General features: G+C 37.0%; 1 long non-coding RNA gene across 1 annotated transcript in view; it reads left to right on the top strand.

Moving 5' to 3' along the window:
* LOC125778942 (uncharacterized) overlaps positions 1-17,999 on the top strand; it is a 28,813-nt gene extending 10,814 nt beyond the window's left edge. Inside the window, exons 3-4 of the long non-coding RNA XR_007423043.1 lie at positions 17,100-17,220; positions 17,339-17,999. This is a non-coding gene — a long non-coding RNA (uncharacterized LOC125778942). The remainder of the gene's footprint in view (positions 1-17,099; positions 17,221-17,338) is intronic.
* Positions 18,000-27,637: the final 9,638 nt, after the last annotated feature.

The raw sequence follows: 27,637 nt of genomic DNA, 5'->3' as shown, positions 1-27,637 counted from the left end.
TTCTGGTCCTCATTCTGTTTGGATCTCAAGCAGGCAATGTCAAACCTCCGAATATATTAAAGAAGTCTTCTGATAGCCAAGGTCCTCTTTTTTTGCTAGTCAGCCTTATACCCCCTTAAGGGGGATTTTGAAAAAAATCGATTTTTTGCATATTTTGAAAGCTTAGACTTTCAAAAATATGACCTTGAAAGGATTTTTCAAAATTCGACTTATTTTCGGAGATACAGCCGATTTTGTCTCCTAAACTTTAAGCGCGTTTTTCTCGAAATTACTTTTTTTGAGGTGATTGATATGATATCTCAAGTTCTACTGAACCGATTCCTTTGAAACTTGGTACTGTGCCCAAAAAATATGGTGATATTTGAATTTAAACTGCGCGCGTCGAAGGATTTGGAGAATTATTATTTTTTAAAGTTGGTAGTACTGTCAGTCACATTTATGTCAAATTTCATGTCAAAATATTGATTAGTGTTTGAGATACGTGTCGTTTTGTAAGCTGCTAAAAGTGAGTTTTTCGTTTTTTGCGATATGGAAATTTGTTGAGCAAAGAATTTGCATTAAATTTTGTTTACAGAATCAATTTTCTGCTGCGGATACGTTGAGGATGGTGCAGAATGCCTTTGGTGATGAGGCTATGTCTAAAAAAAATGTTTACAAGTTGTATAGTGAGTTCCAAGCTGGCCGTGAACGTATCGAAGACGAAGAGCGTCCAGGGCGACCATCAACTTCAACCGACGAAGCTCACGTTCAACAAATCAAAGATTTGGTGTTGAAAAACCGTCGATTAACTATTAGAGACCTTGCTGATGAAGTTGGCAAATCGAAAGGCTCAGCCAATACTATTTTGAAGAATGTTTTGGGCCTCAAGCGCGTCAAATCTCGACTGGTACCGAAAACATTGAATTTTTTGGAAAAGAGGCGTCGCGTTGAAGCGTGCGAAACGATGCTTTCCGACTACCAGGGTGTCATGAAATGCATTATAACTGGTGATTAGACTTGAATCTATGCTTACGACCCCGAAACAACCGATCAATCGAGCGAATATCGTGCCAAAAGAGAGCCGAGACCAAAAAAATCGCGCCAAAGTCGCTCAAAAACCAAAGGTCATGTTGACTGTTTTCTTCGAAAAGGTCGGAATTGTGGAAAGACAATTCTTGGTTTTTACACCACGATAATGCACCATCCCATACTGCCCTCGTAATTCGTGATCAAAAACTCAACCCATATCGTTCCGCAACCACCGTATTCACCTGATCTGGCGCCGTGCGACTTCTGGCTGTTCATCAAGCTCAAAAGACCGCTCCGGGGACACCGTTTTATACGATAGAGGAGATTCAAGCCGCAGCGAAGACGGAACTCAAGGCCATCCCGGAAAATGACCAGTGTTTCGAAGATTGGAAAATGCGTTGGCATAAGTGCATTGCATCGGGAGGAGATTACTTTGAAGGGGATGAAATTGATTTGGAAGAATAAATAAAGAATTTTCAAAATAAATATAATGTCACCTTATTTTTTGGGCACAGTCTTCTTTATATAATGCTCATGCGTCTAGACCAAAATACCCCCATAAGACATTTACAGAAAATGGCACAAAAACGTTTCATAGGCTCATAAATGACAATTATAGCTTAGGTTTGTTTTCCAGTACCTAATGCTTTTATGAGAAATAAACAGTAAGACTTTGTTCATAATTTTAAAATTCTTAATTTTTTGCTTCACAAAGGTGGGTGCGAATCTTGGCTGCAACAAGATAGTGATCCGAGTCGATGTTCGGACCTCGGAGCGCACGCACATCTAAAACACTGGAGACGTATCTTCAGTCTATCACAACATGATCGATCTGGTTTGTGGCTTTTCGATCCGCAAACACTCATATTTCGAGCCCCGGCATAAACCCATTTGGAGATGTTTCATCATGGACGCTGGATCAAAAATACCTCTTTTCGAAGGTCGAGAAAATGTCGTCTATTTTTGAATATTTCCAGTAATTTCCTATGACGTTTTATAGAAACTTAGTGTCTGAAATGTATACTCGATACATAAATTAAATAAAAACATCCGGTTTTTTATTATACATTTGGGTTTTCAACCATTTTATTTAAATTTTAATTATTAAATATTATTATTAAATATTATATCGACGGGCGAGGCGGCGGTACTCCAAATCCGGGAACAATTTGCTGCTGGCGATCGAGCGGACACGGATCGTGGTTGGATTTTTTAATTGGAGGTATCGTGAGGTGTCGACACGGCAGAGTGTCTATGCGAACGTTGATGGTTGAAAGTATGTATCGAACGAATTGTAAATTGTAGCGCGAGATCGGTGACGAAAAGCGTATGTTGATGTGTGATCTGTCTGTAACGAAGTGTGTCCGCTTTTTCTTTGTCCATCCTTTTGCGGAGTGGGTTGGTTTACAGATGTGGTGAGTTCTGTTTTAGTGTCATCTGCTGTGGTGAACTGAGCTGTTTTATTAAGGTGCGCCAGTTTTTCCGGGTAGAGTGGGCGGATGCTTAACTCATTTAAACATCCTGGGCCCCCTAGGCAAATATTTTACTTAGTATTGCGTATGGACATATATGCTACTGCATGTATTTCGGCTCGTAGAGTTGCCGAGGGCGCAGAATACATGCTGTAAATCCAGAAAATGCCTTTGGTTTTAAACATAATATTTGTTATTTATTTAATTTTAGGTGCATATGGCTAGGTCTTATATTTTGCGGTTTTTTTTAAATTTATTATTTCATCGGTATGGTATACCGGTTGCTTAGTATTTGCCTTTTCTGTATTATCGGCAATTGTTTGCATTTAATTTATTCTTGGCTTATGAAGGATAGTGACTCCACGCCTGGCTCAGATATGGCCAGAATGGGTACTCCCTAGCCCTGGAGTGAGGGCTGTGCCAATAGAGGGATCTTGCGAGAGAGTGGCCGGTGATTGCGAACGGCTTCGATTCGTGGAGAAGATAATTTTGTATACTTAATTTGAAGCTTTGTATAGCTGATTTCCATAACTCACTTATATGAGGAGCGCTTAGATAGATGCGATAAAAGCGACCATAGCCTTGTAAGCGGAGGTGCGTTAATGTATCGCATTGGGAGTATTGTGATCCCTTAATTTCCTTTTTGATTTTTTTTTTTCTTATATTTGAAAATTTGTGCCGCAATGGGGCATCATTGTATTTAATGTGTAGATTTTTCGACTTTTTGAAAAATTTTGTATATGTAATATTTAAGTGCGTATGCACTAATTTGACAAGTAAGTAGTAGTGCGCCACCGCTCTAGGATTTGTTCAGATTATTTTTTTTTGTTTTTCCATTATTGGCGAAAGCCATCCTGCGGGGCCGAAAATTTGTATGTCCTTTTAATATATGGACTGTCAGAGGTAACTCTAACTTTATTTTTTATACCAATTTGTGGACTGTTGGAATATTGTGGCTCTAGTGGTAGTCGTACGACGTACCGGCCATTATTTGATCGAGTAGTTGTGGCTTTAGAGAAGTGCTCACAATACCGATCTTTTATAGTTTTGTTTGTTAACGGAAGTTTCTTTAACCTTTGCGATTTACTTAATTGTGAATTAAGGCATTTGTTTTTATTATACTCAACTTGAGTTGGTATGGTGGTGACCAGTTCTGTAACTAGTCCGTTTTGTATTTCGCTGTATAGCGTTTGAACTTTTTGCGCCTTTGAGCAACATGGTGTCTCTTGGCTGTATTTAGTATTTTGGTTTTCTGTATTTGCTTTTGAAGTTGAACCCGTGGTTCTTTTTGTATAAGCGCTTCTTTGGGGTGAGATGGGATATATGCTGTAATGAAGCATTGAATGATGTCTTTTGTGACAATAGATGCAATTGAATTTGCTTTTGCAATTTTTATATGTGTGCGCATGTGACAGGCAATTTGTGCAAAGTCGTTTTGACCTGACAAAATTATTTCGTTCATTAACTTTTAATTTTTTAAACTTCTCGCAAGTTTTAAGTTTATGCCCTCTTTTACATAGTTCGCATGACGTATGTTTTTTCTGTTCGGAGGTGAACGATTGTGTTTTGTTAAAAATTATGTTTGATTTGTTTTTGCTTCTAGCTTGGGGTCTATTGAAGCTTGCATTTAAGTCGTGTTTAATGTTCTTATTTTTTATTATGTTTTCTTCTAACCTCTCCGCAATTTCATATTGGGTGGTGAGAAAATCTTTCATTTGTTGCCACGTTGGGCACTTTTTTCGAGATGAGAGCGATTGCTCCCATAGAAGTAACGACTTTTCTGGTAATGCGGCGGTGCAAATGTTTACCAGAATTGGATCCCAGCTATCTGTGGGAATATTTAGTGTCGACAGAGTCGACAAACAATTAGAAACAGTGGATTGTAGTGTTACAAATTCTTCACTTGTTCCTTTCTTGATTTTAGGCAAGTTTAGTAGTGTCGTTACTTGTTTATCGACCAGTATTCTTTCATTTTCGTATCTAGCTTTTAGAGCTTCCCAAGCCAAATTGAAATTATCGTCATTAAGAGCGAACTGTTTTACTATGACGCCTGCTTGACCTTTTGTCTTGTATCGTAGGTGATACAATTTTTGTGCTTTTGATAGTTCTGGCTGGTTGATGTAAACGGCTGTAAACATGTCCCGGAAGGGACATTCTTCATAACCTCCATAGAATGTTTCTGTGTCACATGGCGGCAACTCGAGGTGGATGCCGGAACTTGCCTTTTGACTTTCTATTTGTGGCAGCTCTACTCCACTGTGGGGAGTAGGTGCAATTGCTTTAATGAGTTTTAATTGATCGAAGATCATCGCTTTTGTTTCTTCATACTGGTCTAAGCAGTTTTCATATATTGCGTAAGCCGATTGTTTCAAATTTTGTGGTACGTTTGAATCGTCAGATTCTACTATGGCGTCATGAGCCGCTTGGAGACGAGACCAGAAATTTTTAAGATTTTGGCTTTTTATTTCTAATAACGATTCAGAGTTTTCTTGAATCGGTGAAGAGGCAAATCTAGTGCAGTATCTTGTTAAACTGTCACTTTCTGAAATAAATTTAGCAACCTGTTTTGGGCGTGTAGCTCCTGCAGGTGTATTTTGATTATTGTTGTTGTTAACCATTTTTGTAAAATACTATTATTTATTTATTTTATTTTAGTTTTGAGTTTGAAAATATCCGCACTTTTACTTTATTACCACCTTTTACGTCCTTATGTTAGTATTTAGGTACACCCTAATACTTGGACTTGTGTGTATGTAAATATGTATGTGCTTATGAAGGTACTTATGTTTTGTGCAATTGAGAGCTCGCTGAGGAGATCAATTCGCTATGTGCATAAGTATGCACGAAATGTTCGTGCTATGATATGCGAGTTAAACTTTTTTTTGTTTTTATGCAAGAGGTATTGCGGGATATTGCCAATGTGGACTTTGAATATATTAATATGTGCGCCCACAGTTTTTATTTAACCGCGATTTGATTATAGTTTTTAGTTAAAAATAATGAAATTTTATTTGACTTTACCGCCGAATAGTAAGTGAATTTTAAAATTACTTTTTTTTTTTTAATAATTTGCCCTTTCCTAGTGTAGGGTAAGAGATAGGCGGATTCTATATTGTTGTGCTCATATATAAATGTTCATATGTTAGCACTGCGAAAAGAGCGCAAAAACGAAATGATTAATTTTTCAGGTATGTTCCTGCACTTGTGTTTGTATGTACTTTGGTAATATTTTTATTTTGTTTCTGTTTTGTAATGATCTGTTTTTGTAATGCAGATTGAATGCCGTAAGTTTGTGTAAGAAATGTTAGCAAGTGCATTTATTATGTATGTATGTATATACTTTATATATTGTGTCTTAATAAGCATATATGTATGTATGTTTGCATTTTGTTTTGCTTGTTGATATTGCTGGTTGTGTTTTAAATTTTCTTTTGCTTATTTTGTATTTTGCTATATAAGTACATATATATATATATATACTCGTATGTATAAGTGAATATATATAAGGCCAGATTATTTGCGTTAAATCCGAAATGTTAGTTAACCGTATTAAACTAGTCAACGGAATAGTTACTAACGTTATAATATTGTCTATATAAAGCACCTAATTTTTACATACATATATGCATGACAATTTAAAATAAATGAACTGAATACGCTCACTTTAGTTTTATAGGGTATATTGTTATGGATAGTATGCCTGATCGTTTTGTTCCATTTCCTTTCCTCTTGTATCCACCTGCTTGGCTCCTTGTGCGTGTTGTTGCAATTAGGTAAGAGTAGATTGGTAGATTTGCCCGCGCCCGGTTATTAGTTTTGGTTTTGTTTTTTTTTTCTTTTAGGTTTCGCGCCCGAATAGTGCTTGCTTTTAATTTATGTCTTTTATTTTTAGTTTGGGAGTTTCGTGCCACGTTTGTTTTTGTTTGTTGGAACGAAATTAATTTCCTCCTTGTTGTGCTCCGGTCTTTTGATTTGGTTGTTATATACGTATTTATGTATATACAAGTATATTTTTTTCGTTTTGTGTCACTGAACTTTGTTGATTTTTGCACTTTTGACTCTTTGTTTTTTGTTTGTATACGTATGTTGTTTTTTTCCTGTTTGGGGCACTGCACTTTTGTTTTTTAATCTTCGCGCTTTTTTTTGTTTGTTTGTCTATTTGTTGTATACATACTATGTTACAAACGTATGTAAAGTTATTACTTTTGTCACTTCACCGTGTTTTTTGTTTTCTTAAATTGCTTGGTAGCTTTTTCTTTGCAATGCACTTTGTTTTTTGTTTTGTTTGTTCACTGCACTGCAGCTTCTGTTGATTTTTTTGTTTATTAGTTATATGTATATACATAAGTATATGTATATGTTATTGTTTTTTGATTTTTGTTCTGGTTGAGTTGCTGCACTAGTTTTTTCACTGCACACAGTTTTTTTGTTTGATGCTTCGCCACTGTTATTCTCCGCACTGCACTGGATTTTCTTTTATATTGTTTCGTCTAAAACTCCATAGTGCCTGTCACTATGGCTCGAAGGACCATGTCTTAAATGTATACTCGATACATAAATTAAATAAAAACATCCGGTTTTTTATTATACATTTGGGTTTTCAACAATTTTATTTAAATTTTAATTATTAAATATTATTATTAAATATTATATCGACGGGCGAGGCGGCGGTACTCCAAATCCGGGAACAATTTGCTGCTGGCGATCGAGAGGACACGGATCGTGGTTGGATTTTTTAATTGGAGGTATCGTGAGGTGTCGACACGGCAGAGTGTCTATGCGAACGTTGATGGTTGAAAAGTATGTATCGAACGAATTGTAAATTGTAGCGCGAGATCGGTGACGAAAAGCGTATGTTGATGTGTGATCTGTCTGTAACGAAGTGTGTCCGCTTTTTTTTTGTCCATCCTTTTGCGGAGTGGGTTGGTTTACAGATGTGGTGAGTTCTGTTTTAGTGTCATCTGCTGTGGTGAACTGAGCTGTTTTATTAAGGTGCGCCAGTTTTTTCGGGTAGAGTGGGCGGATGCTTAACTCATTTAAACACTTAGTAATGTTAAGTAGTTGACACTTAGCAATGGAAAGGATTGAATATTGAAAAGAGTCTCCGTACGTTTTCTAGTAAAATTTGGTTAACTTCAAGTATAAAAAAATCATATAAATTAATAAAATAATTAAATTTTCATATTCTCAATTGAACACTGAGTGAATAGAAGACTTTTCTTCTTTACTCCGACTAACTGCAACGTAATTACCAACGAAAGGAATGCAAGTCTTTATACTTGAAAATTCTCTGCCACAAATAAAGCCACATAACTGCGAATATGCCTCAAGGTCTAGCACACACACAAACCAAACTCCAGCAGCGGCAACAAAAACACACACCGGTTCGATGACTGGCGAACATTCTATTAATTTCACTATTTTAAATGTTCTCTCAACTTGATTTGCATCCATAAAATTCGTGCAGACTCACTTAGAACATAGAGAATAAGAACCGGGAACCATCGGCAGCACGGAGCAACTTTGTGTTGCAGCGGTGCATGTCGTGAGCTCGGGGTTTTGCAAGTGGCGTACAGCGCCTGCAGCTGCGGACAATGCCACAAAGTCTTCTGTCTGCCTGAATGGCATCTCCACGCTTTTGTGCATTCAAAGAGTCAGCGCCGAATACATAACTTGGCTAACGACAATCACAACTTGTGACAACTGGACCTGTGGCAGACGTAAGACGGGAGTTTTGCATCGCCGCTGGTTATTATGCGCTCTTCAAATGTTAAAGAATAAGAAGAGGAAGGATGGCAATACTACAATATGTATCTGTGTACGTGAGACGGTGCTACAAGTCTATTTTGAGATTTTCAAATAAGGAATTGACTTAGATAAAATCGCAAAAAAAAAGCGTGACAGGAGAAGAGAGGTGGCAAAGAAAACAATAAAAAAATAAGCATGAAAGTAAAAAAAGTACCAAATAGACGACCGGACGACAGAGTTGAACTCATACCTACACACTAGTAGTACTGGATGGTACTGATGGGTAAAGCGGATGCCAAGAGTTTAGAGGTTGACTATAAAATGACCTGTCCAAGAAATTCATGGGCACTGCTGATGAGAATCGTAAAGACCATGCTAAAGAGTACTCGTTATATGAAACAAATAGAGAGAAATTAATGTGCGAATTTTGAAACGAATGGAATGAATGAGAATTAGAAGATGTACATGAAAAAAATGAGAATTAGATGTAAATGAAAACAAAAGAAAATTTCTGAAAGTTACTAACAGTAAAGAAGTGGAAAATATAATACATGCCGATGAAATGTAGACTATTTATTCGTGGTAGAAGAGGAAGCGCTGTTAGACACGTTTTTCAGATCTATACTTATTTATAAGAGTACAGGATTTGTCCGAAAAGTAATAGGACTGAGTCGATTTAAAAAAAAATATTGAACCAATCGTTGCAATTCTTTAAAAACTAATTAACGTCGATGCAGTGCTTCCAGCGCGATTTCCAAGCATTGAAGCCGTCACGGAAGGCATTCTCCGGAATAGCCTTAAGAGCCAAGGTGCACGCTGGATCCCCTCTGATGGCGGCGGAAGAAAATCAGTCCTATTACTTTCCGGTCAAACCCTGTACTTTGTTATGTATGAACTGAGCAGCCAGATAGTCAGCCGTCAATCGGCCATTATAGCGGAATCTAAAAACATTTTCGTATATATACGACTGGCAGTCAAAGAGGCGCGTTCATCAATAAAGGAAGCCAGCAAAATGAGCTAAGTTTGTAACAGCGACCAGAGCTGCGCTTAAGTTTATAAGTTTTCGGTTGAGTGACTAAAGTTGCATTACCAGAACCAAATGAAAATAAAAGAGAGCAAATAAAAACAAAAAAAGCAGAGGAAAGCAAGAGCAGAACAAAATTAAGACAGAACCAAAAAAATGCTCGTAAGAAAACCAAATAAAGAACACTGCAGCTCCAGAGCTCTGTAGCCCACACAAAGTGCTACCTCAACTGTTCAACTTAAAGTAGATCGCAAAAAATTCCATCAAGCACACAATTGCATCGAAAAGTGAAGATATAAAGTTAAGCATACGCAAATGGTAGAACAAGAAATCGAAAGCCAAGCGGCAATAATGACGGCCAAATGAAATTGAAATGCGAATAAGGAAGTTGAGTTGAGATTCGCACGAATTCTAATTCGTTGCAGCCGGCGTAGGAACTTTGCAAACCGCCACAGCGCTTTTGTTGTATGCCACATGTATGCTTGGTAGAAAAGTTGACTGCCAAGATGCATGATGCGCAGCGCCAGACTCACAGTTCCACGCGACAGACGACGCGCTTTGTTCTTCTTCTGTTCCTTTTCTGCTTTTATTACCTTTTTATTTGTGTGCGCTTATTTTTGGTAAGATGTGGCTTGGCAGCTTTAGTGGCATGGTCCTACATACCTCTATGTGCTACGCATCTTAGACGCTGTGGCATTTTGGATTATGCTGCTTGCTGCCACATTCTTATTGCAACTGAAAGTATTCTTGTTTACAAAGATATGTGTATATGTATATGTGTGTTGCAAAACTGGTTTCAGTATTTACATTTATAGGCTGCCCAGGCATTCCATAGCGGGCACTTGCACTTAGTACCGACTTGGTATTTGGTAGTTTTGCTGGCTTGCAGCAGTTTGTGGCAGGCACTTTGCCGTCTTGCTCTCCTGCTTGCCATTGAAATTGCTCCGTTGTAGTGAAATTTCTCAGCAATTCAATTAGATTTTATACTCAATGCTGCCGAGCAACGTGTGTTGTTGCCACATTTGTTGGTGGCAGCTGCAACAACAAAGCATAGCACTTTGCAGCTGTGTGTGGCAGAAAGGTTTTGCATTTGTTGGAATACATTGCAACGCAGCTTAAGCAATAAGCCTTACTTCACTCACTTTGTTAGGGCGGCCAACAGCATGCCACAACGAATACGGAGAGCTGATGAGCGTGCTTACAACGTGGAGTCAAGTACTTGTTCCTTGTGCGCAATTGCTTGTAGTTGCATGGAAATTCCAAGCCATTAAATTTTACACTATATGGAATTCCACCTTTGTTATACTAGGTGAGGTGTAGAGGGTCACAAATCGTAGCTTTATTCGATTATGTTGCAGCAACCAAACTCTGTGTGGCATCCTGAGAGCTCAAGTATCTGTACTGTAAATAATACATAATTTATATAATATTTCACAAGTGCTCCTTAATTTTTTTTTTATTAATTGAGCATCACTGGCGCACTGTGCCACTCAGCTACACCGGCGAAACACCCAAATCGCCTTCAAAGTTGTTTAAATTTTACTGTCTTCACTTCTGTGCCTTGTTTATTTGCTATTAATTTAAGTGGCTGCCAAAGTTTTGCGTTATTGTGGAAAATTGAAAAATGACTGCTTTCGGTTGAGAGAAAATTTAAATCTGTTAAATAAAAGCCACACAACAAAGCCGATGAGTGCAAAGGTGCCTCATTTATGCTTAAAGCTTATTGGTGAAAAGTTTTGCTGCAAGCATTTCAGTTAACATACATACATATGTATGCTCTTGTGCTTAATTGGTTGGTTCATCGGTTTGCGGTTATTTTCAGAAGTTTTAAATCACTCTCCAGCATAAATTGTATCAATGAGCTCGAAAGAGTAAATTTGATAGATACAGCAAAATTGCTGCGTATTGAAGGATAAATCCCCAGCTTTTATCGTTCTCCAGCATGACACCAATTAAACTGTCCACATTTATTGGACCAACCAAATCTGTTACAGCGATGTGTTCCCGTGGACATCGCACACATTTAAAAAATGTGTGTTCTGCGTCGTCTTCTGTCGCATCGTTATATGGGTACGAAGGCTCTTCAACTTTACCCATTCTATTAAGTTACTTTCCGAAATAACCGTGCCCTGATATTAACTGTGTTGTGTAGAAGTCAATTTCTCCAAATTTGCGAATTTTCCATAAATTTAAATAACTTATAAATCTGGCCGTCCATCTGCCGCGACTCTCATTCCATCTGCTTTCTTTAGCTCCCAAAGCTTTTTTTCTTCCGCGCGCTAGAAGGTCAATGGTAGCATTACCACTTAAGACTAACACCTGACACAGTTTGGTAAGCCGCTGCAACGCTGATGACTGCGATGCTCTGCCGGGTTTCCTTTTTTAACACATCTGCCCAAATCTCTGCTCCGTATAGTAAGACGCTGGTGGTTGTTGACGTTAAGAGCTATCTCTTTTCTTGTGTGGGCCCTCCTATATTGGTCATTGGTCTTTCCAGTGACCTGCTGGATTTATACACAAAAGCTTAATCTTGAATCCAGTGTTACACCTAGGTAATTCCTATTTTTTGTGTTCCTGGATTAGTCGTTTACTTGGTTATTTCGAGAGAAATGTGCTTGTCCGTCAGCGGTAGCAGCTCTGTTTTTTCTGTAGCGAGCTAGAGGTTATGAGAATCAATTCATTTTAAAGTTTGAATCATGACCTGATTCAGCTTTCTTTGGGCTTTCTCTGTGTCACGGGCTGTGATTACTGCTTCTATGTCATTCGCTTAGCCATTTATATATGATTCGTCTGGCCTTACAAATTTTAGTATTCCGTCATAACTAATGTTTCACAGATCGAACGTAAATTCTATTTGTCGTGGTCTCTCTCTAGTCTGTTGCAGCAGTTTTCTGTTACTAAGATAGATCCGGACCACAGCATTGAGGTAATAGGGGATTCTAAAATTTTTTCCAAAACGTCGATCAGGTCCGCCCATTTCACGCTATTGAAGGCGTTTCGAACGTCTAAAATCGCCTACAGAACAAGTTGCCTGGGCATTTACGCTGTGCGACTTCTATACTTTCAACGTTTTTCGGGCAGCGCCTAGGCTTGATCTTTCAGGCCTTAAACCGTGCTGTCTGGCGGAGAATATGCCAGCATCATTGATAGCCGCTTCCAGCCTAGATTTAAGTAGTCTTTCATAGCGTTTTCCCGCTTTCTCAATTTAACGTTTTTAAGTTAAGATTTTTAAAGTTTTTATCTGTGGGTTTTAAAATCTTCAATGAAGAAGCTGTACCTTCTCTGCTAAAATCCTTCACCAAATATGTATATGTATGTCTGTTAATAAACTTATGCTAAAAATTTCACCTGAGAAATACACTAGGGAGATGGTTACTGAAACCCTTTTTTTATAAGCATTTTTTTAGCAATTTTAAGTTTTTGGCTCGGACGGGAACCCACCATCTTCCATTTTCGAATAAGTACTGTCCGAATGTGTCATATTATTCCTAAAAATTAGACAGTATTAATCTTCAGATTCTTAGTGTAGTTTTACCTTAATGTGTACCCGTATTCATACACATGTATGTATGTACATATTCATCTCTTGGCTAGCAACTTAAAAGTGCCATAAATCAACACGTTCAAATTCGTTAAATTTTATCTTAATCCAATATTCTTTAATCTTTATTGGCAAATATAATTATGTGCATATATTTAGACTCACGCGCTCGCTCACAGAAAATTAATTTTATCCACTCGATGTATTTTTATCTGAATTTTTCTTTTTTCCCTTTTGCCATGGTACGAGTACACGTTAATTAATTAATTAGTTTACACGAAACGGTCTCCACTCGTTCGCAAGTTAATTAAATATCATCCGTACAAAGTCGCCATAGAAACGTCATAACCATCGAATTGGCCATTTCATTGGTGATGCTAATGCCTGGACTATACGAGGCAGCAAGCGAACAAGTCACATGCCAACAATGGCAAAAAGAGTCAGTCATTGCATGAATGGAAGTGAATTTTAAAAAGGAAGTAACAAAGTGAGAATATAGCAAATCAAAGTAAAAAAAGGGATTATGCAATATTAATAATATATCTATACTAACAAGTGTGTAAGGCCCTGTAGGGAAAAGAATGCATTTGTGTAGTAGTTAGAGCTGACCTTCAAAAGACAAGTGTTTAAATTTCACAGCTCTTGGGTAATTGGATCGTAAGATACAGGGCTTTGAGTGATCGTTACGAAAAAAATTGATAAAAGTGTAGTTTTATGTACTAATAAAACGCTATGTTTTAAGAAAAACTAAATACTGATATCAGAAGTTTGATAAGTGTTATTTGACTCTGCGATCGTACAAGTCAAACGCGATGAATACAACGAGTGTCTAAAAGGGACCTTTATCTTTGGAAATATTAAAAAATCGGAAAATTTATTAAGGTGCATGAGAAAATAAAGCTCACATGCTAAAGACATCAAAGATAATAATGTCCAGGTCATAAATAAAAAAAGTGATAGAATGGAGCTTTATATTAGTTCCATTGTAGTATTTTCTTAATATGCCTGCCGCGACTTTTCCTGAACTGGAAAGATGTCGCCAAGAATGAGAACTATTTACAAGCAAAAAAGCAAGCGATTTTCATGATGTTAGAAGATCGCTTGCTCTAATTCTGTTTTTTTTTTCGCTTAAGAGTTAGTATTCTAAACTATGCATAATAATATTACAACGACTTCTTATTTGAAAAAGTGCCAATGTGGGATGACAGTTACGATGGGGTTAAAAGCCTTGAACTGAAAATATTTAAGGGGTTACGTGGTGTTTCCTGTGGTAAAAATTGTTTCAACATTTTTCTTCTCATATAAAAATTTAAATATTTTATTAGAATTTTTTATTGTTACAAACAAACACTGTTAACGAAGAAAATCTGAAATTTTTGGAAAAAAAAAATATTTTAATTTAAAAACGGCGCCCGCGTTGGCAGGATTACTCCTTACAGGACTGTCTTAATTGAAATTTAAGTGTTTTAATTAAAACCTTAACTTAGAACTTGGAAGAAGGAAAAAAACTGAAGATTTAATTTTTGGTAATATTTTTTTTTATTTAAAATTTAAATCCTTTTAACTCTATTGCACAACCTTTTCAAGCGAATCTTAAAAGCGGAACTATTTTTTATAAGAAATCATAATCCGTCGACTTGTTTGATGGTTTCTTCTTGGCATGCTCCAAGACAGATGCATTCGGCATGCTGTCGGACGAAGCGCAGATGCAAGCAACGCTGCCAACTACTAATATCGGTTGCATGAACACACATACACATACATACTGTGTGTCGCTGCTAGAGTGAGTAGAACGCCAAGAACCAAGTGCGTCCAATACACTCGTTGGCCTCATAATCATTGGCAATATGAATTTACATTTAATTTGCAGTCCAAGGCGATACGATTTCCATAGAAAATTGCGCTAACACAATCACCCTTACAGGCACACCAATACAGACGCATATTGCTTTTTCTCGTTCACTTCCTCTGTTTATTGTAACAAAATCTACATTTTAATACAAATTTCAACTTTTGAACCATCAAGGAATTACAAACAAATGTGCTGGCTGAATTTGGCTCTAAAATGCTCCACAGTGCTTTGTTGGGGGAAGCAGCTTAGCGCACTTGATGGCTAAAAGCTTTCGGTGCTTATTAAAAGACCTTACATATTTACATTGTATTATGTATATATTTTTATGAATATGCATAATCGCACAAATATATCTACTTCTACTATGTATATCTAAAACATACGCGTAGATGGTGATATATTAGAAAAGTTTGTGTGCGCCAGATAAAATAAGAAAATAAGCAATCTTTTCATAGAATTCGCATAAATTTTTAGCCACAATAGTTTCTGAAAACGTAAGTACGTGAGCTCTACATATACAAGTACATATGGATGTACACACATATGACTAATTTTTGCCAAAGAGCAAGCTTTTTTAGCACTACACATTTCATTCACTTACAATATTAAAAAATCCTTTACAAAATCCCAACGTGATCCCGCATAAATCACACGCTAACACGCATTACAGCCCCACACTAAATCACACCTACACTACGAGTACTACACAGAAGCATACATACATAATCCCGACGCATTCATTCATCGCAGCATAAAATCTTTATACCGAATTAGGCGGAATCAACATTCATGTGGCCGTACCTAATTTACCTCCATCACCCAATTAACATGCTAGACATACCGGTGCATACCGAAAATTGCTGGCGAATGCTATAACGAACGACGATTTGCTGCTAAGTTGTTAGCGCTTTGCTGCTTTGAATACCTGAAAAGTTTCGCAACAGGTTTATGGATTTTTCCGGCGTTGAAAATTAACCTGAAACGCCAAAATTCGAATTTCGTACATTTTGTGACATTTTTTTACTGTGGATGTATCTTAATATTGTAAGTAAGATGCCAACGCTCGACTTTGATAGCCAATTAACAATTACCAATGGATTGGGAAGTCTTTGTCAGGCATTTTGCCCGATGATCTCTTACACACTGAGACATTTGCTGCTTGACAGCACAGAGCGCCTTTAAAAAATTTGTTTCCGTATTTTAAACAGATACTTTCACAGAAATATACATTTTTCAGACTTATATCTAAAGAGTTGTATTTACTTTGAGCAGCAGTTACTTTTCGCTGTCAATTTATGCCAAAAATAGCTGTTTCGTTTTCAGTATAGCTTTTCGTGCAAAAAAATATGTACATATGTACATATACTCATACGACACATTTTCTTTGTCGTCCCAACAATATATTAAAATATCGTTTTACATTACCAACCAATTTTAAATTAAGCAAAGTTATAATCATCGGATTTATATAAAATCTGCAAATTGTTGCCAATTTTAAGGGAAATTTCGGGGAAACCCTCACCGTATTGGCAAGAAACTGAGACAACCCTTCCCAGCCTACCGCTCTTTTAATGGAACACAATTTCTCTTCTATTGGTCCAAGCTGGCAACTTGTGGCGATAGCTTTTTTGAGACTATCCAAATATTAACTTTTTGCTGATTTCAGAGTTTGGCCGTTGAAGAGCAGTTTATTGTAGATGACTCCCACAAAACACATATGAACACTTTGCTAACCTTCAACCCTGACTTGACCATCGTTTACGTCAACTCAATGCAATTCGACCAAAACAGTTTTCGCTTCATGTGGTCATAGGTGAACCATCTTTCATCACCAGTAATCATCTGCTTCAGAAGTGGATCGATTTTGTTGAGGTACAAAATTCGGACCTTGAGGTTGTCAGCTTTTCATATCCAGTTTTATTGAAATGGTATCAAACGGGTTTTTAGCGCCATGTTAAGCTCTTGTACAATCGAAACAGTGCTTATGTGAAGGTCGAACTCTACGATTTCAATTGTTTTATCCATCCTTTAGACAACTGGGCTTCCAAAGCGTAGTGCATCTTTCACATCAAAACTACCGAAACAGTATCAACTAAACCAAAGTTTGTCTGATTGACTGTTGAAATGTCAGGATCATGAACAGTATTCACATGTTCAGTCGCTTGGCTCTCGTTTACGCTGGCTCTTACAATATCACAAAAAAGTTTGCCTTCTAGGTCTCGATCTATGTTCCGAATCAATATTAAAATTTTGTCTAAACATTGTTTTAACATTTCTCTGTTAAAGATAATTGACGTTTTTTCTCAAAAAATTCAGAAATATAGTGCAGAACATTGTCGTAATTTTATACAAAACAAATATTATATTAAACGTAGTCAATACTTAAGGTTTTGTAAAAGTTTTATTATAGTAAAAATCTATATTTAATTTACTTTTTGTTTGTCTTCTTTCCAGAGCATTTCCTAGTCCTAAAGGAATAATCAGAGAATAATACCCTGGCTATCTAAAATCACAAGTTTACGAAGGCGTGGTATCACAATCGTGCGAATTGATCCACCAATTCAGAAAACATGATGTAAGTCAGACTAGTATTTAAATTCAAATTATATCTAGTTCCCTTTCTCATTCGCCCACACCCTCTCTTTTTTTAATTTCACTATAATAAACCACCTTCTCTTGTTGCCTCTTTACAGGCATTTTAAAAATGGACACGGCAACAGCATCAACTGTGGCCATTCCGGAAGATGCCATTCAAAAATTTCTTGTGAATCTCTGCACATTAGCAAGGAAGATTACGGATTACATGAATTGCTTGAAGGATACATTCAACGATATACAGTCGTTGGACAGAGGATCAAAGGAGATAAATTCTTCATAAATTAATTGCAAAGAGCAGTGAGGTTCTCAGCTAAACTGGTCAGTTGTAGATGTAAAAGAGAACGTATAAATTAGAGAAGATGTAACAGTAGTAAATTTCATGTAACAGAGAACATTTAATTTAGAGAAGGTTCTATTGCGGACCAGCATATACACATTTTGAGCATATTTCACCATAGCCAGCTATGAAGGAAAAAAATTTAACATAGCGGCGTGAACAGAAATGAGCATTGATGAATGAGCATGATGCACAGAAACTTACTTTGATATTACAACCGTGCCTTAGTCCTTTGGCTTATATTTTTGTACGTTTATATTCAATCATACAAATTGGTAAGAATATCATTGGAAGAATTTTTGTGAATGCGAGTATACTTTCCGTGGTTTGCAGAAGGTTATTTTTTAAGAACTTAAGGATGATGCTCAATTCTAGTGAGTTACTAAACAGAGTTTTTTTTTATTTCTTATTCCTTTATAACGGGTGATTTTTTTGAGGTTAGGATTTTCATGCATTAGTATTTGACAGATCACGTGGGATTTCAGACATGGTGTCAAAGAGAAAGATGCTCAGTATGCTTTGACATTTCATCATGAATAGACTTACTAACGAGCAACGCTTGCAAATCATTGAATTTTATTACCAAAATCAGTGTTCGGTTCGAAATGTGTTTATCGACAAATTTTGTTCAGCGATGAGGCTCATTTCTGGTTGAATGGCTACGTAAATAAGCAAAATTGCCGCATTTGGGGTGAAGAGCAACCAGAAGCCGTTCAAGAACTGCCCATGCATCCCGAAAAATGCACTGTTTGGTGTGGTTTGTACGCTGGTGGAATCATTGGACCGTATTTTTTCAAAGATGCTGTTGGACGCAACGTTACGGTGAATGGCGATCGCTATCGTTCGATGCTAACAAACTTTTTGTTGCCAAAAATGGAAGAACTGAACTTGGTTGACATGTGGTTTCAACAAGATGGCGCTACATGCCACACAGCTCGCGATTCTATGGCCATTTTGAGGGAAAACTTCGGACAACAATTCATCTCAAGAAATGGACCCGTAAGTTGGCCACCAAGATCATGCGATTTAACGCCTTTAGACTATTTTTTGTGGGGCTACGTCAAGTCTAAAGTCTACAGAAATAAGCCAGCAACTATTCCAGCTTTGGAAGACAACATTTCCGAAGAAATTCGGGCTATTCCGGCCGAAATGCTCGAAAAAGTTGCCCAAAATTGGACTTTCCGAATGGACCACCTAAGACGCAGCCGCGGTCAACATTTAAATGAAATTATCTTCAAAAAGTAAATGTCATGAACCAATCTAACGTTTCAAATAAAGAACCGATGAGATTTTGCAAATTTTATGCGTTTTTTTTTTTTAAAAAGTTATCAAGCTCTTAAAAAATCACCCTATACAATGTTTTGCTTAGGTCTAAAAAAATAATCAGCTTACATTCTAGGAAGCGCAGAGTTTAGGTGTCAACGTAAAGCCTTAAGTGTCAGGTGATGATTTAGTTATGTATTCTCTCTCAATATGTCGTTTATAAATGTTTTGAAAATTTTCAACCCGAAATATAATCATATAGTCCTGCCAGAGTAACAAAAGCTGTTTTCTCGAACTCAAGGTTCTGATATTTCCAAGGTGATCCTCTATTTCAGCCATGACATTATTCATAATAACAATATCATCGTCAATTTCGTTAATACCCTTGCTATGATTGGCGGAAGTGGAGCAGTTTGCCACTGTTCCCATAGTGAGCTGTTGACCGCAAGTAGTAGTTTTTAGTGTTTTGCAAAATGTAGCAAACGTAGATTTTTCGCATTTCACGGCGTACGCCCTGCTGCGGCACGGCGAATAAGCTAATTTTCTTACAAACTATCTTGGGTGTGGGATATTTTATAACAAAATACAAATTGTCACTGTCACCTTAATTTTAGACATTTCTAATATTTCTATTATAGTTACGTTGTTAGAGCGCTCGTCGATAAGTGTATTTAAATTAGTTTTGTCTAGTAGTACAAGGCTAATTAAATTAGGTTTGGCTAATGTTATAGAAACATAATACTATATAACACCTGTGCTCTCTTGTACATTTGTGTTTGTCTAATTATTTTTTCTTGATCCTCTTCGTTAATTATATCAATAGCTATTATATCTGTATGGAAAACTTTCTTGGGATATTCTTCGGATACATTCCAAATCGGCATAATTTCCAAATCAGCACCTCCTTATAAGCAATTTCTTAACATTTTCAATGCCATATAACTCTTTATCACTTGTAGCGTAATTTTTTTCAGTTGAGTTTAATGTTTTGGATGTAAAGGGTATTGGCTTTTGGTCTTCTAACAAGACGACTCCTATTGCTTATTAACTGTCGTTAAGTTTTTGGTTTTGAATATTCTCTAATGGTTTCTACTTTCTTTTCATTTGTCATTATTATATTATGGGCAACCTCGAATCTCAAAAATTCAACACTTGTTTTAAAAAACTCGGATTTTTCCAGTGAAATTTGCATAGGTGCTTCATGCAAAGTATTTATTATTTTCTCTAAGCGATCATAGTGTTCGTCAGCATTGTTAGAATACTCTATGATATCGTCAATGTAAACATGACAAAATTTCCCTAGAATTGGCGAAGTATGTTGTCAATGGCTCTCTGAAAAATTGAAGATGCGTTTTTCAATCCGAAATACATTCGGACATATTCATACTTGCCGTTGTTATTTGAAAAGGCAGTCTTCTCTATGTATTTCTCTTTCATTGGTATCTGGTGGAAGCCTGATTCAAGATCTATGGAAGAAAAAATTTAGGTTCCCTTGGGGGAACTTCTCGCGTCCCTGTTGCAACTATTCCACGAAACGCTTGTCTGTTTATCTTGGTTATGCAGGTGTACCAAATGCTGACATGAATTTTCTAAAGTTTAAAATACCAACTCGGTTTTTTCTATATCTGATTCACGAAGTGGAATCTGATGAAACCCACTCTTTAAATCGATGACACCAGATAATTTATTATTTCCCAGATTTGAGAGGACTTCCTTTATTTCTGGTATAGGATATTTGTCGGGGTCGTAATTGAATTGATCTTGCGAAAGTCTACGACCATTCGATACTTTTTTCACCAAGAGCATCTAATATTTTGTTAACGATCCATATTGGGGAGTTATACGAAAATTTCGATCTCCTTATTATTCCGTTGGCAAGAAGTTTTTCGACTTGGCGTGCGATTTCGTATTTTAGTACCATAGAACACGGGTATGGTTCGCAGTAGACAGTGCTTTCGGTTGTTGTCTGGATTTCACCTATTACGAGAGTGGAGTAGGTGAGCTTTTCGTCAGAATCGGCAAAATGGTTTGAGCACTTATTAATAATATTATTAATTTTATTTTGTTTTTGTAGTAATAGATTTGGAATATCGATTGCCACATTATTAACTTCGTGTGATATTCGCTGTTTTTGCGTTATATTTATATCTTGGCAAATTGTCGTAAATTTGTATCAATATGGATGATTGCTTTCAATAGTTTGAGTGTGTCGTCGCCTACTATGAAGTGCAACGACCTTAGAGTTAATAGTATAAAGAATTTTATTTATCCTACTGTTGGTCCAAAAATGTGTACAAAAGTGGGGTGGGTAATTTCAATCGTCTCGACAACTGATTTTACTGTAGAGGGCTTTTCGTTCCGAAATCCTAGTTGATTGAATATAATTCATATTAGATCCGGTATTAATCAGAAAATCGACTGTTTCTCCGCACCTTGTTTTAAATTCGTATCAAGTCAGCGAATAAAAATTAGATTAATGTGATTTGTTTGAATGTAAACCTTCTAGCTTCGCTTCTAATAAAATTAAATTTTTGTGTCAAGCAATTGTCTGTCCTGGAAAGTAGTTGTCTTTAGTGTATTAATTTTGTCCGAAATAAGTGAAAGTGTTTCTCATATTTAGTTAAGTTGATAAAATGTAGGACTTTATCATAATGGTTGAATGTCCTTACTTCTCCTGTCTTAATTAGTAATCGAGATATCCGCAGTTATTTGTCAAGTCCTGAACGTCAATTTGATGGGTTTTTGTTGTGGGAATTGTTATATTGTTGTTGTCTTGATTGCCAAGTTGTCCGCTGTGGTTGGGGTAGCTGGGGGTAAAATTGGTGCCTTTGTGGCTGTGGAAAATTCCTTCTTGGAGGTAAGGATGGAGGCTGTACTAGTTTTGCATTGTACGCATGGTTCATACGAAAGTTTTAGTTCCGTAGTTTTAAACAGAGATGAAGAGCCTGCGGCAGGTCTGCCGGCTCTCGTATTCCGAATAGTCTAGGTAAATCCCCCTTAAGCCCTTTTATAAAAATATCTAATGCTTTGTCTCTATATGCTTGTATCAGTATGCGAGGAGATTTGTTGCCCATATCAGGAAAACTCAATTTTTTTAGTATCAATGAAAGGTGGCTATACACCTGTTGATAGAAATCTGACACTGTTCAATTCTCCTGGATTGCAAGAGAATTCCTTTGGACATTTTAGGATGTCAGGTATCCTATCCAATTCGCCTAAGTTGTTCCTTTGTTCTATGTTTATTGTTTCTGTTCATTCCAGTCACGAATAGAGCTGGCTAGCAACTAGTGCTTCCCGTTTGCTTTATGCTACTAGGGGGCCTTTCTTTCTCTATTATTTAGTTATAACTCGAGCGCCGGTTAAGCTTTCGGTTATTAAAAAACTAAATAAATATAATTTTTTTAGCCGAGCTGCATTGGGTGCAGCGTTATCCCACGCGTTAACCAACCAAATTACAATATTTATACTTAATTCTAAACTAAATAATTAACCGTGGCGTGATTCGTTTCCACGAATCCATGCCTATTCTAGCGCATTTCGGTCACACGTGCCGAAAGTTGTAAGTCGATACTTATTCATGTAACAAGTGTTGCGTTAACTAATATATCATAACTTAATTCTACGCCTTCCATCTTGTTCCATCTAGTGAATGCACCTCATATTTTATTCTATCCGTTAGTGGATTTTTCAATTTAGTTTTTGGGAAATCGTTAATATTGCTAGCTCCTCTATCAATTAATGCAATTTAACTCGTTTTATTTATTTTAATTTTTATTTTAGGTAAGGATTCCGAGGCTGGTTTATATAAAAAATGGTATTATTAATTTCTTTTTTGGTAATATCAGTTCGTGAGGATCCTGACTGGCCTTGCCTACTCGAGCATAAATGTTCTTGGCTATGCTGCGAATTAGGGTGTCTTGCAAACTGTATTGAATATTGTCAATTTCCATGGTTATAATCATAATTTGTCTATATAACTATAGACTTAGCGTGTAAGTCTAGCTTCCAATTTGAATAAAAGACTTTGTATTCTTTTATGTTAACAAATCGTGGTTTATTAAAGACCTGCAAGGAAACTTAGAATAAAGTCGTTTTATTTTAGAGGATACTTATCGTCCTTGGTTTGAACGATGTCCTGTAAGCTTGAGTTTCTTAGATGTTTCTGTAGTCCTGTATTCCTTCCTGTCATGTAGTCCGTGGATATAACACACATTTACTATTTGCGAACACACTTATCTAAACAAACTGAACTTAGCTGCACTGAATTGAACTGAACTGCAATTGAACTAGTGTCCAATTAAATAGGATTCAAGTTTCTTTCTATTGTTTTGCACACGTATGTCAATTTCACATTAGATGTCGAAATTCAATGTTATTGTTTCTAATACGTTATGTATGTAAATTATTAAAACACTTAGTGAGGTTTTAATGTTGTTTTATTTCTCTTGTTTGCACAAGAGCAGCCGTTTGTGTCGGTCGAGTTATTACAACTGATTTGCTAACTAAAATATTGCGACGACTATGCCTAAATACCTGACTCTTTGTTTTACCTGACAGTTGCTGCACATGTTTTGCCGTGTGACTTGCAAAATGCAATTCGGCAATTTACCTCTTGCTATTGGCTTTTCCGATGTAGCGATGTTGTTGTTGTCACACGACTAATGTTTCAGTACTCAATTGTACTGAGTAATATTAAACGTAATAAATCGAATTTTCTTTTGTTGTTAAAACTTTTATTAATTATGTTCTTAAAACTGATTTACAATTTTAGTACTCAACTGTACTGAATAAAAATGAAATAGAATAAATCGAACTTTCCTTCTTGTTATAACTTTTTACTAGATGTCTTCTAGAGGCTGGTTTACGAAAAAGTGAGTGTCATCGCAAAAGTGGGCAAGTTCAAAAAGCGCTGTGTGGATTGTAGGATATGTTTAATATGTATGTGGGATTTTATTATGTTTGATCCATAAAAAGGATTTAAATATTATTTAGTTTAATTTATCTTATCATCTATGTGGGATTTTATTATGCGTGATGAGGAGAGTTGATGCGCGTCGTCTTTTATGCCACGTCGTTTCGCGTCCGTCGTTTTATTCAAACTCCTCATGTTGTAAGCTCGTAGAATTATTCTTCTTTCAAGGCGTCGGTGGATGGTGGATGTCGATGCTTCTTCTTATTTACTGTGTGCGACGGCTGTCGTTTAACCCTTTATCACCCACATGTATGTATAGGAATGAATAGGAAAGTGTGGATATGGAAATTGGGATATGTTTAATATGTATGTTTATTATTCTATTAATAGTGTGTTTACAATACATTTATTTGGGTACGGAATGTAACTCGCGCTACCTGGTCGACGCTTCGTCATCAGTATCGGTGGGAGAGTTGTTGTTATGCTATTTCCACACTCAAACCTGCCGACGCACCGTCAGCAATATCGGTGGGAGTGGAGTGTTGACCGGATACGTGTTTACCAGTGTTGTTGACGTAGGTCGTAGGTTGTTTACCATAATCTCTGAATCAAATGTTACAAGGAAAGTTCCCTTCGTTAGTTTCGTCAAGTTCTGGGATTGTATAGACGCTGGTTGATCGTTGATTACCAGGATGCCAATATCAACTTCCTCAATAGCGGGAATGTTATCGGTGGATTTTGACTTACATTTTGCGGAGTGTTGGTTAAGTAGTTGTAGCGTACAGGGGCTTTCCTTCAGAGGCTGACAAAAGTTTGCCGCTACAGCTTCCTTGCAGTTGTAGAGTGGAATGTATCTACCATTACATTCAGCAATAACGTCTGTTTCTAGAGAGATAATTTTTCCGTCATGGATCACTGGCAGCAACTTTACATTATTACAAAATCTGTCTATTTTTGGGAATTTAATAACAAAGTAAATACAATTTATATCTTGAAATATCTTAATTTGAGAAATGGACAATAAATCACTTATGCTAATATTTGCAGAGTGTTCAGCAGCTAACCACCCATTGATTTCCATACCATTTAGCAGGATAGGGTTGACGATATTTAACCTGCCCAGAGTGATTGACGTTAAAATGGTTTCCAATTCCATTATAACTGCTCTATTTCTGGCGGAGGCTAGAGAAAAGAGATATCTATTTGTGTGCTTTTTGAATTTTGTAGTAATTTGTTTATTGTCACTGTCAATTCGTTTATTTTCTTTTGTGTAGCTGAATTTATCGCTATTTGTTGTTCGTTTGTTTCTAATAGGGCATTGGTTCTGGTCTCGAGCATTTCAAAGTCGTCGGAGTCTGGAGTCCCTGTTATGTATTTCAAGGCAGCAATATTTCATTAGCGTCATTCTCTAATAGTCGTTTAATATATGATTGTGGGAATTGGATCAGTAGTTCGTCTGTCTCCTCAGCTATTGCTTTGAATGTTGATAAATTAGTTCTATGAAGTAGATGCTCATAAACAGCTACAGCTCCGGATGTATTTGGAACGTAATAAGAGTTGGTATAGTCGAGTATTCCCGCGATAGCTCGAAAGCTTAACGAAAGCAGCATGATCCCAAGGGCGACAGAAGGGAGAGCGGTCAGTGTCTCAAATTATTTTTGTGCACTTTTCGTTCATCAATTATAACAAATGTCCCAAGATCCTTTTGGATTACTTTTCGGTATAAAGTTTTAAAAATTTGTTTCCTATTCTTTTATTAGTCTTCACATAAACTTTATCCCCTGGATTATACTGTGGTGTTTGTCTATTTTCATTATGTTTTTGTAAATCTTTCTGCTGAATACGTGTAAGTCTAGTTTTTTTCCCCCTTATTAATTCGTCCGGTGTTGAATGTATTACGTTTATTGGTTTTTTGTTCGTTACTGAATGAATTGAGCGGTTGTACTTAGCTGTGGCTAGCAGAATTAGCTCAGTTGCATTAGCGATACCAGTCTCAAGCTTCTGACAGCGGGCGAGGGTACTGTGGAATCTTTCTACCTGACCGTTCGTCGTACTATGGGCGGGTGGGGTGTTGTAGATTTCGACGCCAAAGTGATTTTTGAGTATAGATTTAATGGTTTCTGAATTCAAAGATCTCTGATTGTCACAGACCAACACCTTAGTATTTCTGTAAAAGTTGAGAAGTTCGTATATGGCTTCTTTAACATCAACTATGGCTCTAGATTTGATTGGAAATACTATTGCAAACTTTGAGAACTTGTCTATTGATGTTAGGAAATGTGTCTTATCGGTGGGATAAATGTCAACATGAAGGATTTCTCCCGGATATTCAGGTAAAGGAGTCGATCCTATTTCTGGGTTTGGGGGTTGCCGTTGGTATTTGGCCTCGTGGCATATCATGCAATTAGAAATTATTTCCCTCAAAATTCGCCGTATTTCGGGGAAATAATAACTTTCAAGGACTTGTTCCTGGTTTTCGCGGAGTGACCGATGAGCTCGGTTTTGTTCAATTTGAAGTATCTCGCGCTGGTCATCTTTGTTGAAAACATCTATTACCTGTTTGGTGGTATGACGGAATTTGGCGGCCGGATATGCCGTGACCAGCTCATCTTGAATCTTTGCCAAGATGGGCAATTCACACTGCAAGCCCTTCACAACATTGACGCATTGTTTTATAGTTTTCATCAGTTCCCCTACGTTATTGAACGATATTCGGTGCCTCATTCGGGATTTAAATATAATTTTCGAGTTAAGCGTTGTGGAATTTCCTTCTTCAAGGACTATTTGATTCCGAAAACAATTTATGGGGTTCTTTACAGTGGGGATTGTTTGAGACAGCGACTCTTCGCTATTCGCAGCCATGCTTGCTGAGTCCATGTCGTGGTCTAATGCATTTATATGATGTGGGGAGAGGGCGTCTGCGACGAAGTTTTCCTTACCCGTCTTGTAATGAAGTTACGGTGAAAACTCTTCAACGAAGGCACGGCATCTTTTCATTTTCGCGTTCAGATTTTTATCGGATAAAGCGAATGTGAGGGGTTGGTGGTCGGTGTAAATATTCAAATTCTTTACGCCATACAAATAGTTACGCAGCTTTTGTAGAGCCCATACTATTGCCAGCAGTTCTCTCTCATTGGTAGCGTAGTTCTCTTCGGTTGAAGAGAGGGTCCTGGAAATCATCGTGATAGGTCTTCCATTCTGTGACAGAACGGCGCCTATAGCATAAGAAGAGGCATCTGTAGTCAGATCAAATGTTTGCTTGTACTCAGGATAAAGAAGCAATACGTCTTCTGATGCAAGGATTTTCTTAATCTTATTAAATGCATTAAGTGCTTCTTCATCAAGAGTAATTTTAATTTTCTTCGACTGATTAGCGCCTATATTTCCGTTTTCCCCCCTTAGGTACTTCTTTAGAGGTCTTGCAATCGAGGCATAGTCCTTTATAAACCGTCGATAATATCCTGCTAATCCTAGGAATGAACGCAAAGCTCTTGACGATTTCGGTATAGAAAATTCTAAAATGTCTTTGACTTTGTCGGGGCATGTTTTGATTCCCTCCTTTGATACGGTAAAGTCTAGAAATTCAACACTTGCCTGAAAGAACTTCGATTTCTCAGGGGAAACGCGCATATTGGCATCGAAAAGTTTTGTCAGGATTTGCTCAATGTCCTTACTGTGTGGTTCGGCAGTTTGGGAGAAAATTATAACGTCGTCTATGTAAACATGGCACGTTTTCCCAATTTCTTCTCTAAGGACATCGTCAATCGCCCTCTGGAAAATGCTAGGGGCATTTTTCAGGCCAAAGGGGAGCCGACAAAACTCGTACTTTCCATTATTAACTGAGAAAGCCGTTTTCTGCCTATCCTTTTCCGCAAGTTTGAT

Source organism: Bactrocera dorsalis, chromosome 5 (genome assembly GCF_023373825.1).
Source record: "Bactrocera dorsalis isolate Fly_Bdor chromosome 5, ASM2337382v1, whole genome shotgun sequence".
Classification (NCBI taxonomy): domain Eukaryota; kingdom Metazoa; phylum Arthropoda; class Insecta; order Diptera; family Tephritidae; genus Bactrocera; species Bactrocera dorsalis.
The sequence above is the reverse complement of the archived record's forward strand: the minus strand, read 5'-3'. Positions and strand labels throughout refer to the sequence as shown.